The sequence below is a fragment of the Dermacentor albipictus genome, chromosome 5 (assembly GCF_038994185.2).
Source record: "Dermacentor albipictus isolate Rhodes 1998 colony chromosome 5, USDA_Dalb.pri_finalv2, whole genome shotgun sequence".
Taxonomy (NCBI): Eukaryota; Metazoa; Arthropoda; class Arachnida; order Ixodida; family Ixodidae; genus Dermacentor; species Dermacentor albipictus.
This window is the reverse complement of record NC_091825.1, coordinates 3,835,357-3,848,207: the sequence shown is the minus strand read 5'-3', so window position 1 is coordinate 3,848,207 and position 12,851 is coordinate 3,835,357.

The window sequence follows — 12,851 nt, the reverse complement described above, 5'->3', positions numbered from 1 at the left end:
GAAGTGCAGTGGTCTGTGGTTAAAAAAATGAAAAACACTGATGGAGAACATGTTTCACAGAGTTGCTAAGGTGATGCTGGATTTACTCGTGATACCACATAGCAACGCAGAGTGCGAGATGATTTTTAGCACGGTGCGAGAAACTAGGACTTAGTTCCGCTCAGCAATGTGCAGCACCACCCTCCAAGACCTGCTACTAGTGAAGGGCCGTCAGTCTGCACCATGTTTTGAGCAAAGCTACGCCGTCGAATTTTTCAAGTGGGCAAAGTCTGCCACTGGTCGTGAAAAGGACTCTTCCAACACTGCCTTGAACGAGAGAGAGAGACAATTTTATTTATCCCATCTTAAAGGGAAAGGAAGTGCGGGAAGAAGGCGAGGGAGGTTATCCTACTCGCGGTAGGCCTCCTCTACCACCTCAGCCCACCTCAGGATAGCTTCCTGAAGTTCGGGGTTGTAGCTGCGCATGGCAGCCTCCCACAGCTCCCTACTACTTAAAACTCTACAAAGGTTAGGGGGAGGGGAGTGGTTCTTGCATTGCCACATAATGTGGTCAAGGTCCGCTCTGCTAGCAGGACAAAACTTGCAGGCTGAAGTAGGGTATATTCCCGGGTGAATTTTGTGACGTAAGGCAGGAGATAGAAAAGTACGAGTCTGTAGTTTACGCCATAGTACCTCGTGTATGCGTGACGACGGAATCATTAAAGGAGGGAGGGTTAGGCGACCTAGGCGGTAATGCCCGCAAATGTCGTGGTACGTAAGTAATCTGTCTTTGGAAGTGAATGCTAGAGGGAGATTATTGGCGTCTGAACCGTCCCCTGCCTGTGCTCGGTTCGTGAAAGCTCGAGCACTTAGGTGGGCCGCTTCATTGCCGATTAGGCCTGCGTGAGCAGGTGTCCAGATTAAACTCAGAAGTTGGGCTGGCGGATTGTGAGATAGAATGGCCAGGGCTGTCCTGCAAACCCTACCCGCTCCAAAGTTGTGTATGGCAGTTTTGGAGTCACTTACTATGACAGAGTAATTGGGTATTGTTGCAGCGAGTGCCACCGCCGCCTCCTCTGCCTCCTCCGAGGAAGAGGCTATAATGGATGCTCCCGTCGCAATACTGCCAGTGGAGTCAACGACTGATATGGCAAATTTATGTCCACATGGATACTCTGCGGCATCGACATAGAGCACGTCTTTGTAGTTAAATAACTTTTTCTGCAGGGCTTTAGCTCGTTGTTGCCTTCTATGCTCGTGATGAACAGGGTGCATATTCTTAGGTAGAGGAGGGATATGAAAGTGCTCATGTATCGAGTGGGGAATATTGAATTTCTCATTGGTCATGGGTGCTGGGGCAATACTTAGGGAGTTTAGGATGTGCCTACCAGTGTGGGTGTTCGATAGGCGCTGGTATTGAGCGGTCAGGTGGGCTTCGGCGAGCTCACTAAAGGTATTGAAGGTACCTGTAGCCAAAAGTCTCTCAGTAGAAGCTCTACTTGGCACTCCAAGGGCAAATTTGTAGAGTCTGCGCATCAGTGAGTTAACTTTATCTTCCTCGGCCCTAGTTAAGTGGAGATAGGGTAGGGAGAATGTGATTTTACTGACAGAAAACGCCTGTACCAGTCTTAGCAATTCTGCCTCGCGGAGACCTCCGTGCTTATTGCACACCCTTCCTATTAGCCGTGTGGTATGACCTACGCTGGCAGTAACAGTTTGAAGTGTATACGTATTGAGTCTGTTGCCTTGAACGAAACCCCCTCCCCCCGGCTCTACAGGAAGTTGAAACAGTGAATGCAACCCTACACCCCCCCCCCCCCTCCTGGTTGGCGCGAATAAAATGTCTCCCGATTTTTGATGTTGCCAGATTGGCAGGTATGGTATTAGTTGACATATCAACTAAAGGAAGCATCAAGATGAAAACTGGCGGTAATATAGCTGGAGCTTGTCTTCAGTACAGCCAAAATTGGTTCAACGATAGTCGAGCGACATCAAACATTTGGCTTAAGTGTTTTGGCACATTGTTGAGCTGCTGCACTGATTCTCAAGAATAAGCACAGCAGAATAGTTGAATAGAGTAACACGTAGTTCGTTGGTTTATATTCATAAATTCCAACAAATAATTTTTATTCTCCGTGTTTAATCCTTACGTTCAGGACACTTGACAGCAAATATGGTTGTCAGCAGTGTCGCTGCTGGAATTACGCATCTGCACTTGCAAGGTGCTATCCAAAAGTTATGAGAATTTGAAAACCAGGAGCAAACAGTGGTACACGTTTCCGCCACTAGATTTAGCTTAGCAGTGCCTTGCGGATCAGTGTGCTCAACGACTTGCATCTAAGAAGTAGTGTTTTGCAAAGTGTTGTTTTGCAGCGCAATGCTTCACTGATTTGGCGCATATCTTGGCAACCAATATGGCAGGCTTGCATCAAGTTTTGTTTTAAACATGGCAAAACTGCGGCTGAAACTCATTGTATGCTAGAGGGTGCATTTGGAGTTGGCAAAGTGGGATGCTCTTTTATGGCCTAAAGGCTTTAAAGAGGGTCAAATGTCTTTTGCCAAACATTCTGGATACCCCTCAAAGAGCACAACCCTGGAAACAATAGCGGAAGTTCGTAAGGCTATCTTTGGAAATCACATGTTTACTATAAAGGATGTCTGTGACATTCTAGAACAATTGTGCGGCATAGTTCAGCGAATTTTACCCGTATATTTTGAACATGAGGCACACTGGTGCAAAATTCGTGCCAAGACTGCTCAGTGGCAAAGAGAAGCTGCACCGTGCCTCTGCCTGTACGGAACTGAAGCAACAAGTCCGAGACAATCCCACATTCCTCTCCAGTGAAATAACCAGGGATGAAACATGGGTTTATAGCTACGATCCTGAAAACAAATGGCAGTCGTTACAGTGGAAGTTGCCGAATTCCCCGCAGTCGAAAAAATAACGTTGAGTTCGTGGCAATGTGAAGTTCGTGCTCATGTTTTTTTTTTTTAACCTACATGAAATTGTTCACAAGAAAGCCGTAGCTCCTGGACAAACTGAATAGCGAGCTTTACTGTGACATATTGAGGCGCTTAGAGCATTCATCACAAATGTATGGGGAAGTGGAAGAGCAACTATCTTCTTCATCACGACAATGTGCCTGCTCACACATCACTTATTGTTTGACAGTTCCTGACTTCCAAACAAATCGCAGTACTTTAGCACCCCTTGGGACTTTTTCTTGTTCCCACCACGGACTCGAGCGAGTCGGACAAGGACAAGTATAATGTGGTAGCCACGAACCAAAATCGCATGATAGCGGCATCGGCCAGGGCAAAATCTGTCGGCACGGCAGAAGCCACACTTGCAGTAAGGGACACAGAGAACAGGGGCTTGTCTGCGGCCATACTCACAGACTCAAACCGCCTGTCGCCTGTATCTCTCCAGGACGGCGTCGCGCTTAGTAATCAAAATTCTGGGGAATCAAATTACCCGATTCCACGACCTCACTTGGTGCCCTGCACACGAGGTCATGGAGGGTAACACAATGCCGGATTGGCTAGCTCGCATACTAAGCATCCGAGCTGTGGATCAACTGACGAGCCCCCCTCTACACCACGCGACATCCTTGAACACCGGAGAAAGCAGCGGAGGCAATATGGACAACTGCACTCAAAGTTAAACCGCCAACTTCAAACACGTACATACCCAAAGCTACGTACACTTATCTATATTCACCACACACGATACAATGACCATGGTGCAGTGACACCCCAGTGTTACTGCACATCACGTGGGTGTTACCAAACAGACCGGCACATATAAACTCCACAAGCCTTTATGAACAGACCGACACAGAGTCCAAGCCTTTAACAGGCAGTGGTTGGTGCTCCCATTAGTATAGTAGTATAGCATAGTATACTAATGGGCGACTTCAATGCCAAGGTAGGCAAGAAGCAGGCTGGAGACAAGGCAGTGGGGGAATATGGCATAGGCACTAGGAATAGCAGGGGAGAGTTATTAGTAGAGTTTTCGGAACGGAATAATATGAGGATAATGAATACCTTCTTCCGCAAGCGGGATAGCCGAAAGTGGACGTGGAGGAGCCTGAACGGCGAGCCTAGAAATAAAATAGACTTCATACTCTGCGCTAACCCTGGCATCATACAAGATGTGGACGTGCTCGGCAAGGTGTGCTGCAGTGACCACAGGATGGTAAGAATAACTGGTACATAAGAAGCCGATTAATGAGTTAGCGGTAAGAGGGAAAATAGAGGAATTCCAGATTAAGCTACGGAACAGATATTCGGCTTTAACTCGGGAAGAGGACCTTAGTGTTGAATAAATGAACGACAATCCTGTGGTCATCATTAAGGAGCGTGAATAGAAGTCGGTAGTAACTCCGTTTGACAGGATACCAGTAAGCTATCGCAGGAGACGAAAGATCTGATCAAGAAATGCCAATGTATGAAAGCATCTAACCCTACAGCTAAAATAGAACTGGCAGAACTTTCGAAGTTAATCAACAAGCGTAAGACAGCTGACATAAGGAAGTATAATATGGATAGAATTGAACATGCTCTCAGGAACGGAGGAAGCTTAAAAACTGAAGAAACTAGGAATTGGCAAGAATCAGATGTATGCGTTAAGAGACAAAGCCGGCAATATCATCAGTAATATGGATGAGATAGTTCAAGTGGCTGAGGAGTTCTATAGAGATTTATACAGTACCAGTGGCACCCACGACGATAATGGAAGAGAAAATAGTCTAGACGAATTCGAAATCCCAAAGGTAACCCCGGAAGAAGTAAAAAACGCCTTGGGAGATATGCAAAGGGGGAAGGCAGCTGGGGAGGATCAGGTAACAGCAGATTTGTTGAAGGATGGTGGACAGACTGTTCTAGAGAAACTGGCCACCCTGTATACGCAATGCCTCGTCCTCGAGAGTACCGGAATCTTGGAATAACGCTAACATAATCCTAATCCATAAGAAAGGGGACGCCAAAGACTTGAAAAATTATAGACCTATCGGCTTACTGTCCGTTGCCTACAAACTATTTACTAAGGTAATCGCAAATAGAATCAGGAGCACCTTAGACTTCTGTCAAGCAAAGGACCAGGCAGGATTCCGTAAAGGCTACTCAACAATAGATCATATTCACACTATCAATCAGGTGATAGAGAAATGTGCCGAATATAACCGACCCTTATATATAGCTTTCATTGATTACGAGAAAGCGTTCGATTCTGTCGAAACCTCGGCAGTCATGGAGGCATTACGGAATCGGTGTAGACGAGCCGTATGTAAAAATACTGAAATATATCTATACCGGCTCCACAGCCACCGTAGTCCTCCATAAAGCAAGCAACAAAATCCCAATAAAGAAAGGCGTCGGGCAGGGAGATACGATATCTCCAATGCTATTCGCAGCGTGCTTACAGGAGGTATTCAGAGACCTGGATTGGGAAGAATTGGGGATAAAAGTTAATGGAGAATACCTTAGTAACTTGCGATTCGCTGATGATATTGCCTTGCTTAGTAACTCAGGGGACCAATTGCAATGCATGTTCACTGACCTGGAGAGGCAGAGCAGAAGAGTGGGTCTAAAAATTAATCTGCAGAAAACTAAAGTAATGCTTAACAGTCTCGGTAGAGAACAGCAATTTACAATAGGCAGCGAGGCACTGGAAGTCGTAAGGGAATACATCTACTTAGGGCAGGTAGTGACGGCGGATCCGGATCATGAGAAGGAAATAATCAGAAGAATAAGAATGGGCTGGGGAGCATTTGGCAGGCATTCTCAGATCATGAACAGCAGGTTGCCATTATCCCTCAAGAGAAAAGTATATAATAGCGGTGTCTTACCAGTACTCACCTACGGGGCAGAAACCTGCAGGCTTACGAAAAGGGTTCTACTCAAATTGAGGACGACGCAACGAGCTATGGAAAGAAGAATGATAGGTGTAACGTTAAGGGATAAGAAAAGAGCAGATTGGGTGAGGGAACAGACGCGAGTTAATGACATCTTAGTTGAAATCAAGAAAAAGAAATGGGCATGGGCAGGACATGTAATGAGGAGGGAAGATAACCGATGGTCATTAAGGGTTACGGACTGGATTCCAAGGGAAGGGAATGTAGCAGGGGGCGGCAGAAAGTTAGGTGGGCGGATGAGATTAAGAAGTTTGCAGGCACGGCATGGCCACAATTAGTACATGACCGGGGTTGTTGGAAAAGTATGGGAGAGGCCTTTGCCCTGCAGTGGGCGTAACCAGGCTGATGATGATGATGATGATGGTTGGTGCTCCTTAGGGACGAGGATCAGGATAGCCATGGCTACTGGCTCTCGTGGACCAAGCCCAGCGAGGCGCTCATGCCAGTGAAGCCCAGGACTAGGGGCCCCAACCACGGAACCTCAAATTTGGTTTATTCTATAAAGTTTCTCCTCTCCCAAAGTTGAGTCTGGAAGTACATCGGTTTCGCACTGTTCAAGAGGTCTAGTTAGAATCGCAAGCGGTTCTCAACACAATGTCACCTGGAACGTTCCACAAATACATGGAAATCACAAATAATGTGGCAGAAATACTGGGATCGGTGTATACATGCTCAAGGGGACTACTTTCAAGGAGACGGTGCTCATTAGGCATTGTGAACACTTTTTTTTCTGACCGAATTCGCAGAACATTTAGGTAGCACCTCATATGGTACATACGAAACTACGATTAATTTCGTGGACCTAACGGGCCAAAAAAATTTTAGCACCTAGTGGTGTCTAACACCTCCAAAAAACCCTGCAGCTAGCTGAGCTTCCTGCAGTTCTATTGTAAATTGTGGATGAGTGGCATCACGTATAGTCAAGATTCTTTGCACACGATTTCAGCAGGGAAAGCTTGTTTGACGCAAGCCTTCATTACTACAGCGCTAGAATAGAAAGGACTATCTATCCCAAACTGCCAAAAACACACGTGCCACAGAAACAAAAGTGTGCATTGCACGCATGCGCAGATTTTGCATATTCTTTAAGCATCCCTTTTGTACATATTCTTCTGACAAAATAAATCCAGCACTGCCAAGGTCGAGTGTCATATCTGGTTGTAAGACATGAACAAGAGATGAGGAAATGCATATAATGCCCCAACCACTTGCACGCGTCGGCATGCTGCAGCGCGCACCGACAAGCGAACGCTTCGCGTTGGTGGGAGGAAGAGGGCATGCAACCACTGGACAAGCTCTGACGCGCGCCAAAGCTCGCTCCTTGTCTGGGGCTCACTGTTGCTGAACTATTTTGTCTTCATTTGTCAAAGTCCGGCCTAAAACGGCGTGCTGTAAACCAAGCTTGAAACAATAAGTTAGTCAACTGTATGCGCTTTTAGATACAAAAAACACATTTGAATAATGAATATACACCTGCCGCAACAGTTCTTTTTTTTGAATTAACAATAGTGCACAAAATATCGACATCAGCCCTCGCGTGTCTGTCTGCAAGATTGCTTTGCAAACACCTGCACGATGATGCCATATATCGAAAACTGTTGTACCATTTCATTTTTTGGTAGCTCATCGCACAGCCAACTGTCTGAGAATTAGGCGTGCAAAGTATCACTGAAAAAATCTGTTGGAAAGATTGTCGCATAGTAATGGTAAAAAATAGTGCAGACTCAATCGCAACTATACACTCTTAATACGGTTGCACCCTTTGGGGTGTATATTTGTCCCACAACGATAATCATCATGTGCCTTGCTTGCATAGAGTTACTATACTGACTCCAGAGGACAAGCTACCCATAGGGCCCATGCATTAAAATCGGGAACCTCAAGAGCGCCGCCATGTTGCTACGCGCCGAGGTTGCCAGCTCCTGAGACGCTTGCTAGACTTGGTGACAGTAGTCAGTTTTAATCCGGCAACAGTAGCAGCGTAGCAGCATGGCGTCTCGCTTGAAGTGTTGTGATGTGTGCGTGCAGCCGTGTGTTTGGGCTTCATAAGTCGGTTCTTTATTCTATGTTGCGGGATGGTGTGGGTGTGGTCCATGTTGGCCGTAGAGCTGGCAGTTATGCAACCGAGGGATGATCCTGTTCAAGCTTCTGGCGGTATGCGGTTTTCAGCGGTCACGCCTGTTGCAGGAGTGTCACTCGACGACGTTACGAGCTCGAAGCTGTGGTCAGATTCCTCGTTGGCGTTCCGTAATTATCTTCGCACGGGCGCGGTATGTTGCAAAAGCCGCTTTCGCGATCTATCGTCGTGACGATAGATCGGATTTTTTATTATTATAAGTAATGATCCAGCTGTAGGGCACATGTAACCGACAAACGGAAGTCTCAGGAGAGCACCTGAGATGGTAGTAGAGCAGGCGGCGCAGGAACTCCAGGGCACCCGAGGGACAGTGGGGGGATCAAAGCTCGAAGCAGAACGGTACGTAGGTTGGGGCCGCCGAGGCAGGTGTGTGCCAGGGAGTGTTCGCACGGACAGCTCCCCTGGCACGCGCAGCCGTGCCTTGCAAGGTCGAGATACTTTAAAGGCACCTGCGCCCATGGTCTTTCTTTTGCCTCGGCGCAGTGAGCACGATTAACGAGAATAATGTGGAGGGCATCCGGTGCAGTCGCGAATGCATCATGACAAATGTAGCTCGCGTCGCCTGGCGTCTGTAGTAATATCAGAGTTGGTTGTATGAATTTTATGCATAATACGTTTTGTTACGGTACCTCAACGGAATGGGTCTAGAGGACGGTGTTGGTACATTTTTTCGTATCGCCCTAATCCTATACCCCCACTACAAACACACACATACCCCCTTTTTTTATGTATACATACAATTCCTTGCCATGACGGATCATAGCCTCCTTTATTTTTGAAAAATAGAGGAGGCTATGGACCGATTGACCAGTTCAAGTTGTCAACTTGTCAGTAACTGTCGTAGGAATCACTGTAATAAACATAATTCCACGATCGGATTGTTTACTTTCATTTTTTGTTGTAACACTGAGGACTACATAGAACTTTATTTTGTATATGTGAGAGAAGTATGTGGATATCACGAGCTTAAGCCAATGTGCGATACACAGACAAAGCAGCTGCTACAACATGAACTGCATTGAGGGCCACACAACACATACGTAATTAAAGGTGCAAAATATAGGGGGAAGCTTCAAAATACGCTCTGTAGCACTGCAAAGTATAACATATATTGTATGTGTACAATAAATGTTCAAAAATACAATGCATCAATGTACCATTTGCCTTCAAGTTTATTATGAAGTTCAAGTTTACTGAAGTTTATTATGAGCATATGTACAACAGGGATCAACTAACACACCCACAGTCGAGGTGGCTGTTCGAGGTGTGCTGGCTGCCTCAGTGTGAGAGAAAGAAATTGGGTAAATGTCGACACCAGTGCCACTGCCTCTTGCCTCTGACCTGCACGTGCCTCTGCGGCATCTTTGTGCACAAGTGTGCTGGCGTGGTGAGGCGTAGGAGTCATCCGAGAGAAAGAGTATTGTTTACATGGAGAAGTGGCTGTTCACATTGCCTGTCACTTTCCCTCAAATGTTTCCTTGGCGACTAGGGTGACACACCCGCAGTCAAGGTGGCTGTTTGAGGTGTGCTGGCTGCCTAAACGAAATAAAAAGAAATTAGATGAATGTCGATACCAGTACTATTGCTTATTGCCTCTTACCTGCATTTGCCTCCACGGCCTCTTGGTTTGCGGAGTCTGTATGAGGGAGCTGCTGTGGCTAGGCGTAGGCATTGTCTAAGCAAAAAGAAAAGGCCATTTAAATGGGGAATTATGGAAATAAATGCAGTTATGTCTGCTTCTTGCACTCTTCTTGCATAAAAGTTTTCAAACATAGTGTCCAGAACACACCAGCACTTTGACTGCTTCTGCTTTTTACCTGCAGGTGTTGTTGCGAGATCCTTAGTATGGCTGCATGCAGCATTGTAACACTTGGTGGAGGCATTTGAAGTGGTAGCCAAAAATATAAAGAATCATCCTTGTCTGCACGAATGCTTTCAATTTCTAAATGCAGTGGTAACTATCACTATTGGTGCAAGGCCCCCCCCCCCCCCCCCCCACATCTATGCTGCAAGTGCCATAGCTCGAAACTGAATTGTTCCTTTATGTTTCACAAGGCATCTGATATGTCCACATTAGATGTGATGTGTTTGTTTTTATTTATCCCAGTGTGGAGAGAGCATCATTAAATGGCTGAAGTACTATAGCGCCAAACAGACGACACAAGAAGAGACACGGACGAGCGCTTATGTCTGTGTCTCTTCTTCTTGTGTCGTCTGTTTGGCGCTATAGTACTTCAGTAATATGCACCAACTAGCCCAACAAAAAGTTCTGCTGAAATATCATTAAATGTTTTGTTTATTTTTGCGTGTCTTGTTTTTTGGTTTATTTCTGAATTTATCATGATGCTAAAGTGACTTATGTAATGGCAATCAGCTTTTGTTTTGCAGAAAAACAATGCATTTCCTGACCCATTGTATGACATCCCCTCACTCGCATAATTTTGCAGAGTATTCTACCTATATTGACTTGCTTGACCTCCACTAAAGGGTCTTGCATTTTTAAATACGACTCTTTCCTTAAAATCATTCGACACTTCTCATAATTTCTGTACCTTGGGCTTCTGATACTCTGCATTCACTATTTTTGCTTGTTTCTGACTAGAAATGTCTTCTTTAATTTAGAGCTTAAATTTTACCTTTGGAACACAGGGAAGGGCTTGCCATTGCATATCTGCATAAAAGGGAAACATGTTTCATTAAACATTTGCAAAATCCCATTGAAGATTGATGAATGCAGCTTGCAGTGTGATATGAATGAATGAGCCATAAAAGTAACTCATCTCACTTGGTAAATGAAAGCACATATTAGTGTGATGCACAAGATACGTTACACTAACGTGGTGGGTTCTCTTGCTTATAAAGCAATATAATCGGTGCGCGAGAAAAAAATTATTTTTGCATAACCCTTGTACACACTGACTTAAGGAAAATGAGCTGGAGCTGTCCACATGATGTACTTATTTTACCTGCGAGTATGGTCAACAAAAATGTGTCCCAGCTGCTTAGTGGTATTCCGGATTATGTCAGTATTGCATATGTGCCTGTTGTCGAAAATAATTGAATTTTGAAAGTGCTCGCAGGGATCTGATGTGCATATCTGCAATTTATGGGTACATGTAAAAGACTCGGCATCAAGTGCAAGTGAACGGTCCCACAGGCCCGGAGTCGATCATGCAAATAGATTCGCTGCACAAATTTGTGACCAGAAAAGATATGCCACATGAAATGGCATGCAAGGAAGTGTTGAAAATATTGCACAGTTAATAAAACGCCTAAGCTCTTAATATGTGGCTTGATGCACTCGTTATGCAAAACGGAGGTGAGGCGTGCAGACAGGAAACAAGAGTAGAGTATTTACAAGCAAACAACACGCGCGCCGCCCACTTCTCTACTCTTGTGTCCTGTCTGCACGCCTCACCTCTGTTTTGCATAATGAATCCTTACGAACTAGCTCAGCTTTCTGTCGTTCTAAGTCTCGATGCACTCTATTTCGTCCGCATTAGGCACTCGCCTCTTGATTACTTCGTGGCACAGAAATACTCGGTCATCAGGCTGTTTTTCTGCTGTGGCCTTTGTAGAAGCATGATTGTTCGAAGTGCAACAATTAAACAGATTCTTTGAGTTGCTTGTGGCTTCGCCAGTACAATTCCGGTGCGCTGGTCCGCCTGTCCAGCAATTTCCTACTGAAGGGAAACCTGCAAATAAAAACACCGCTCCACATGCAGAAAAATGCTCTACTGTGACGCTTCTCGAACGATTGTGATGTACCACAAGAGCTGCCTACTCGCGTGATATTCTCAACAAGGAGATAAATTCATTTACTTACATGTGAAGGTATATGCCAGACCACTTCGGGGCTTCGGTGGCACATAAGGCACGAGTGTGTCATAGCGTCCGATGTCGACGCGCGATCGCATGTCAAACGAAACTACTACGCATCCAAAAAACAGATTCGAAACCGAAATTCGCGTCATCCTTTATTGCATGAATGCGTACATCGTGATTTACATAAGTCACGGACTTAGCGATCGCTTTCTGTAAACTTAATATTAACGTACCACCTTCATAAAGCCATCAGGTATGCGTTTTTAGGTGACAAAGCATAAGGTGACCTGTACTTGTTCTCAGCTCTTTCAATAGTAATTGCGCTGGCCACATTGACCAGTAGCAACAGGGCGGCGCCCTAGAGGTTCCCACTTTTCCGGCCCAGCTTTTCCTCTAGAGTTGTTCTACTAACTCTATGCTTGCTTGTGTTTCCTTTCCTGAAAACTCGGCGCTCGCTACTTTCCTGTTGAGAATGCTGCGTCACACTGATAACGCGCATGCCGTTCGTGACTGGGAAGTACCGGGCTCGCTGCGTTAGAGAAAGGAAACGCGGGCAAGACGAATGACGATTATTGTTGTGGGACAAGATAAGCCCCAAAGGGTGTAAATTTTTCTAAGAGTGTAGCGGCGAGCAATGTTGGCCATCGTCGAAAATCTCGCCTGCGGGTCAAGCACATCGGTTGGCATACGTTAGTCGTCGAAAATTGCAGCGTATTCGCTGGTGCCAGCGCACCTTCCAGAAACTACTACACCGCCGGTGAAATACGGTCACCAGGTACAGATGAAGCATCTGTGACAATATAATTAAGCTTGGTGCATGAAAAACATGAAAAAGTGGGTTCTGAGAAAATCAGCAAAAAAGAGTTTAAACACCTGCAGCACTCACCAAAAAAAAAAATCTAGAATGTCTAAAATTTATGTAATTCGTAGCTTGTCTCCCCCCAGATTCTTGATTCTGTCAAATCTAGCCCATGGAGCACCTCTATTATTCTAGG